Below are 6,852 nucleotides of genomic sequence, written 5' to 3' on the forward strand. Positions count from 1 at the left end.
TAATAACGTTGTATCTTATTACTGCACTTATTCCTTCTCCGAAAAAAGACAATAAAGATATGCAAAGGTTTCTGTTTTGCTTGGAAGCTCACATCCGGGTGTAGGTTGAGAGCAGTACTGTGTTATGATTGGTTTTGGTTTCTCGCTGTAGCGGTGCGGTGTGTTTGGCGCTGGCTGCAGCCTCTGAGTGCCCACTGGGTCGCTGAAAAGCAGATAACGGCTAGCTCGCTGAAAGCAGATAACGGTGGTTCCAGGTGGAGCGTACCTATGTTCCCCGGGTCCTATGTTCCCTGCTTTGTATGTGACCAGGGAACATAGGACCCCTGTGAGCAAATCTTTTTTTCATAGGATAGTAGGGGCAAGTACCGCCTTTTTCTCCTGTGATTGGTTAGAATGGCTCTCCTCCGATTGGTTATGGTTAGGGTTAGGTTTAGGGTTAACCCTTACCCTAACCCTAACCCTCACCCTAACCCTAACCCTAACCCTAACCCTAACCATAACCATAACCCTAAACCTGACCCTAACCCTTTGCACCCCGGGGAACATAGGACCTGGGGAACATAGGGATGACCCCGTTCCAGGGGCGGGCCGGCCCGCTCACACGCAGAGCCATACATGTAAACATGAGTCTCATTAACGTGTGTTCTGTTGCCCTAAAGCTTTGTGAAAAACAGACAGTAGGAGGACTTCTGTGCCTTCCGCCGACCCAGTTCCCCTCTTACTAGCTGTGCTACGCTAACGTTTTCTCCCTTTCCAGACAACATCAATCTGGCGGAGAGCTGAATAGAGTGAACAGTACATGCATCACAGAGGACAGCGGAGGCATAGGAATAACAAAAAAAAAGCAAGCAGGCGTTAAGGGTAGTGTGGACCGCTAAACACGGACACTAATGGCTGCCCTATTTCATGATTACACCACAGTGTGGAAGGTTCTAAAAACGATTGTGTTCGTTAACTTAACAAGGACGTTTAGTCCCATTGTATCATATGTTGGGGGGGAGGGGGAGGCAAACTAGGCTTCACAGACTTCTTTATCTCTGCAGAAAGTTCCAGAACATGTCCGAAGTTCTTGGCAGATCTCCGGAGACCTGTGGTCGTTCCAGGACCTTCTGAGAGAGAGAGAGAGAGAGCATTCACGTAGACAGGCTTATATCATCCTCTGTGTGTCCCTCCACGCACACACTCACCAACCCGTTGATGGGACATCCAGCAGGCAGACACCCTTTCAACCCTCATCCCCTAACCCTCATCCCCCAGCCCCTAGTCCTTACCCCCTAACCCCCCCAGTCCTCACCCCCAGTCCTCACCCTCCGCTCCTCCCCAACTCTGGGGTTCTCCTCACTCTGGGACCCGGGGTGGCGTTCCGGTTCTCCTCACTCTGGGACCCGGGTGGCGGTCCGGTTCTCCTCACTCTGGGAGCCGGGCGGCGGTCCGGTTCTCCTCACTCTGGGACCCGGGTGGCAATCCGGTTCTCCTCACTCTGGGAGCCGGGTGGCGGTCCGGATCTCCTCACTCTAGGACCCCGGGTGACGGTCCAGTTCTGGGACCCGATCGACCGGGGCTGCTCCGCTCCTGCTCCTTGGCCGAGCTGCGGCGCTTGTCGGTGCTACCAGGGTGTCAGAGGTGCAGGGTCGGGTCCCCCCCGTCAGACCCCTCCATGTCCCGGCCTCTTCAGGGGCTTCTGGGTCCTAGAGGGCGCCAAACCAATGGTCAATGCTCAAGAGGAGCGGGTTGACTTGTGACTGGAAGGTTGCTAGTTCAATCCCAAGCTCCTCCTGTGTCGAGGTGTCCTTGAGCGAGACACCTCATCCTGACTGCTCCCGACGAGCTGCATGTGTGAACCGTTGTAAGTCACTTTGGATCAAATTGCTGCTATATGCCCTAAACGTAAGAGCGGACCCCAGATCAGGATGTTCCTGAACCACAGCCATGTTTCTTCACCAGCAGCAGCAGCCTGCTCTCTAAGTGGTACTCCCTGCAGGGGGACTGTGACACACGCGCCACCAGGCACCCACTTACACCCCCACTACACCCCCGATACACCCCCACTACACCCCCCGTTCTTACGCAACACCCAGCGGAGCGGTGTTATTCATTCATTGTATTAATGTTTAATCCCGCACACACTTTTCTCCCAATAATACCTCGCTTATCTTCGGTAAAATACTTAAATCTATCACCGATCAAACTTACCGACGGCGGACCCGAGAAGGAGGAGAGGGAGAAGGAGAAGGTGGAGGAGGAGGGACAGGAGGAGGAGGAGGAGGGACAGGAGGAAGAGTAGGAGGAGGGGGAGAAGGGGAGGAGGAGGTGGATGAGGAGAAGGGGGAGGAAGAGGAAGTGGTGGATAAGGAGGAGGAGAAGGTGGATGAGGAGAAGTAGGAGGAAGAGGAGGTGGTGGATAAGGAGGAGGAGGTGGATGAGGAGAAGGAGGAGGTGGATGGGGAGAAGGAGGAGGAGGAGGAGGTGGTGGATAAGGAGGAGGAGGTGGATGAGGAGAAGTAGGAGGAAGAGGAGGTAGTGGATAAGGAGGAGGAGGTGGATGAGGAGAAGCAGGAGGTGGATGGGGAGAAGGAGGAGGAAGAGGAGTTGTTGGATAAGGAGGAGGAGGAGGTGGATGAGGAGAAGTAGGAGGAAGAGGAGGTAGTGGATAAGGAGGAGGAGGTGGATGAGGAGAAGGAGGAGGTGGATGGGGAGAAGGAGGAGGAGGAGGAGGTGGTGGATAAGGAGGAGGAGGTGGATGAGGAGAAGTAGGAGGAAGAGGAGGTGTTGGATAAGGAGGAGGAGGAGGTGAATGAGGAGGTTCTCCATGTTCCTGTGCGGCGTGGTTGGGTGCTGAGAAAAGCACAATATAAATCCTATTTGATCATTATCATCGCTCTATTATCATAATTGTTATTATAATAATGTATTATATGTATTATCATCCTCATGTTATTATTATTATTACGGACAACGCTATGGAGCCAGAACCTTCCGGCCCGGATCCAACCCTCTCAATACTCTGAGACTGCAGTCACTGTGCAATCACACGCTATTGTGCTGCTGGTGAATGATGAGCAGCACTTATGCTGGTGCACGTGGCCGTGCTGGTGCACAAGGCTTTTCCTGTTGGCCGTGATGGGAGCGTTTTCAATATTGGGTGAAGAAGTGTATATTACCCCATTCTATACCACCATCTAGAAGCTATGTTCTATATTACCCTGTTCTATACCACTTTCTAGAAGCTACAGTATATATATCTTACCTCCTTCTATACCACTTTCTAGCTACGGTCTGTATACTACCTCATTCTATATCACCATAGAAGCTAGGGTCTATGTATTACCCCATTGTATACATTTTTTTAGAAGCTATGGTCTATGTATTACCCCATCCTATACCACTTTCTAGAAGCTATGGTCTATGTATTACCCCATTCTATATCATTTTCTAGAAGCTACGGTATATATTACCTAACTCTATACCACCATCTAGAAGCTATGGTCTATATTACCCCATTCTATACCACTTTCTATAAGCTATGGTCTGTGTATTACCCCATTGTATACAATTTTCCATAAGCTATGGTCTATGTATTACCTCATTCTTTACTACTTTCTCGAAGCTATGGTCTTTATTACCCCATTCTATACCACTTTCTAGAAGCTATGGCCTATATTTATGATTGTTTGGATGTTATACATATATATATATAAATATATATATAATAACATTTGTGTTTCAACAGGGATTTAAATAAATATAAATAAATTTAAATAAATAACCGACCGAAAAATAAAAATCTAATCAAAGAAAATGACAATAACTTTTTTATATTCTAGACGGCATAAGGGAGCTCCTTTTCTCATCCCTGAAGTGACATTTCCAGTGTGACGGCAGAGAGACAGAGGGCGGTTATTAAAACGACTAAAAGGAGGTTTCAGCGTAAATTCACTCTTCCTAACACTAAAGGTAAGCTGTTAGCGGCTAAGTGCTTCTGCCTTGAGGACGACACTGACCTGCCTGCTCTGAGGCTCCAAAGGCAAACGGCCGTCAGAGAGAAGCATCCCTCAGAGCTCCACCCAAACTCCACCCGACACATCCCTCAGCGCTCCACCCAACCTCAACCCGACCACCACCCAACCTCCACCCAACCCTCAGCACTCCACCCAACCCGTCCCTCAGAACTCCACCCAACCCTCAGCGCTCCACCCAACACATACCACAGCGCTCCACCCAACCTCAACCCGACCACCACCCAACCTCCATCTAACCCCTCAGCATGAGCTTCGGCAAGGAGGAGAGCTGTGATGGTGTTAGTGATGGTGGTACTGGTGGTGCTGATGGTGCTGGTGGTGGTGGAGATAATGGAGGTGGGGATAATGGAGGTGGTGGTGTGGCAGGTGGTGGTGGGGCTGGTGATAAAGGAGATGGTGGTGGTTGTGGTGTTTGAAGGTGTGGGTGGTGGTGGTGGTTGTTGTGGTGGCAGGTGTTGGTGGTGGTGATGGTGGTGGTGATGGTGGTGGTGACGAAGCATTGGCCATGTTGCTGCGTCATCGAGAGCTGTTCTGAAACTGGGGAAAAGGCAGCGATTCTGAGCCAGAGCGCAGCCACCAAACTGAACGACCCACAGCCACTCACTGGGTCAATCTGTCACTTATCTGTGTAAGTGCGTAAGTGTGCGTGTGTGTGTGTGGGTGTGTTTGTGTGCACGCGCACGCGTTTGTGTGTGTGTGTGTGTGTGTGTGTGGGTGTGTGTGTTTGTGTGTGGGTGTGTGTGGGCGTCTGCCTGCGTGCATGTGCGCGTGTGTGATTAAAGTAATTTGAGGTCAGCTCGGCCCCTGTGAGGATGCATCACTAAACTGAGGGCTGTTCCCGTGAAGACACTACATTCCTCCGCTAGATTGACGTAATTAGAAATGCGTTCTCTCGTCTCCGGGCCTGCCTGCATAAAGCAGGGAGACGAGGCCAATTTGCTTGGACCTAAATGTGTTTGTCTAGCATGTGTGAACGTACTCTGACTCATGAATTATACACTGGAGCAAAGTGTAGCCATAAAAAGCAGATTTCTGTTCCTCTAAGACAAGTCTATATAGCGGGAGGAGGAGGAGGGGAGGAGGAGGTGAATGACGAAGAGGGGGTGGACGAGGAGGAGGAAGAGAAAGAGGACGAGGAGGAGGGTGAGGAGGAGGAGTGCATTTTGAGATCACTTCTCCTGAGTCAATATGTGGTTGATTTTACTCATTTCCTCCTCATCTCTGTTTGACAAAGAGAAAGGAGGAAATGACGAAAAGACAGAAGAAGTAGAGTTTCAGAACCCGACCACGTTGCGGTTCAGGATCGTGAGAGAGGGGAGGAGAAGAGAGATTTAGAGGGAGATGCAATGAAATATGGGAAGGAAGACGCCGGTCTCCATGACGACCAGCACAAGTGAAAACATCAGAGTGAGCTGTGCTGGCATCGCGTGGCACCGAAGCACCCCCCACTGTGAGGCTCTGGGAGGCCATGTGCTGCTCAGACCCAAAAATATGATTCTCCCTCTCAGCTCGGTGGTGCAGTCAGAGGAGAGACATCACCCTCTGCATGAGACGAGTCCGATCAGCGCCTCTCTTAACATAAAGTTAACCAGGCTCAATAACAAGTCTGAGCATCTGCCTTAAACTAAATAAATCCGACGTCACAACAACACTGAACATCTCTCTTAACGTGAGATGAGTCAGACTTAACACTGAACATCTCTCTTAACATGAGATGAGTCAGAACTTAACACTGAACATCTCTCTTAACATGAGATGAGTCAGAACTTAAAACTGAACATCTCTCTTAACATGAGATGAGTCAGAACTTAACACTGAACATCTCTCTTAACATGAGATGAGTCAGACTTAACACTGAACATCTCTCTTAACATGAGATGAGTCAGACTTAACACTGAACATCTCTCTTAACATGAGATGAGTCAGACTTAACACTGAACATCTCTCTTAACATGAGATGAGTCAGACTTAACACTGAACACCTCTCTTAACATGAGATGAGTCAGACTTAACACTGAACACCTCTCTTAACATGAGATGAGTCTGACTTAACACTGAACACCTCTCTTAACATGAGATGAGTCAGACTTAACACTGAACACCTCTCTTAACATGAGATGAGTCAGACTTAACACTGAACATCTCTCTTAACATGAGACGAATCAGACTTAAAACAATGAACATCTCTCATACATTTTTTCTCAATCGTTTAAACACGTTTTCTGAAACTATAGCTCAATTTCTCAAAACTCTAAACACAAACCTGAGAAGAGTTAATCATTTTGTCAAAACTCCACAAATTCTTCTCAAAACAGATTTTTTCCACCCAACAGTAATCACAGCTATCAAATGAATATCTGTTAGAGAGCATAAATAAAACACTGGTGTGATCAATTCAAAACACTTCCATCAAAATACTATTTACATATGTTTTGGCTTTATGAGGCCATGTTACATATTCAAATGTATACAATTGTTTAGAAATAGCTTTCCTTTTTTTTTTAAGTTGCAATTAGGTGGTACATATAGTGTAACGACTGTTCCCATATTGTAATACAATACTGTGAACATATCATATAAATATTGCATTGACACAATCGTATCAGAACAAGATACAATAAATATTTGTCTATCCAATGAGCTCCAATGGGCTAAACTCACAATCCCAGCTTCCCAGAGTCACACTGTACACCTATAGTTGATGCTGCAACATTGTTCTGACAATACACCAATGTTACCTATTTTTGTAAATAACAGTACAGTAATTGCACTGATAAGTAAAATGAAAAACACTACAGTAAGAAAATGTTTAGACTGTCTTTCGGGGGATGTA

Source organism: Pollachius pollachius (genome assembly GCF_949987615.1).
Source record: "Pollachius pollachius genome assembly, chromosome: 9".
In the NCBI taxonomy this organism is placed as follows: Eukaryota; Metazoa; Chordata; class Actinopteri; order Gadiformes; family Gadidae; genus Pollachius; species Pollachius pollachius.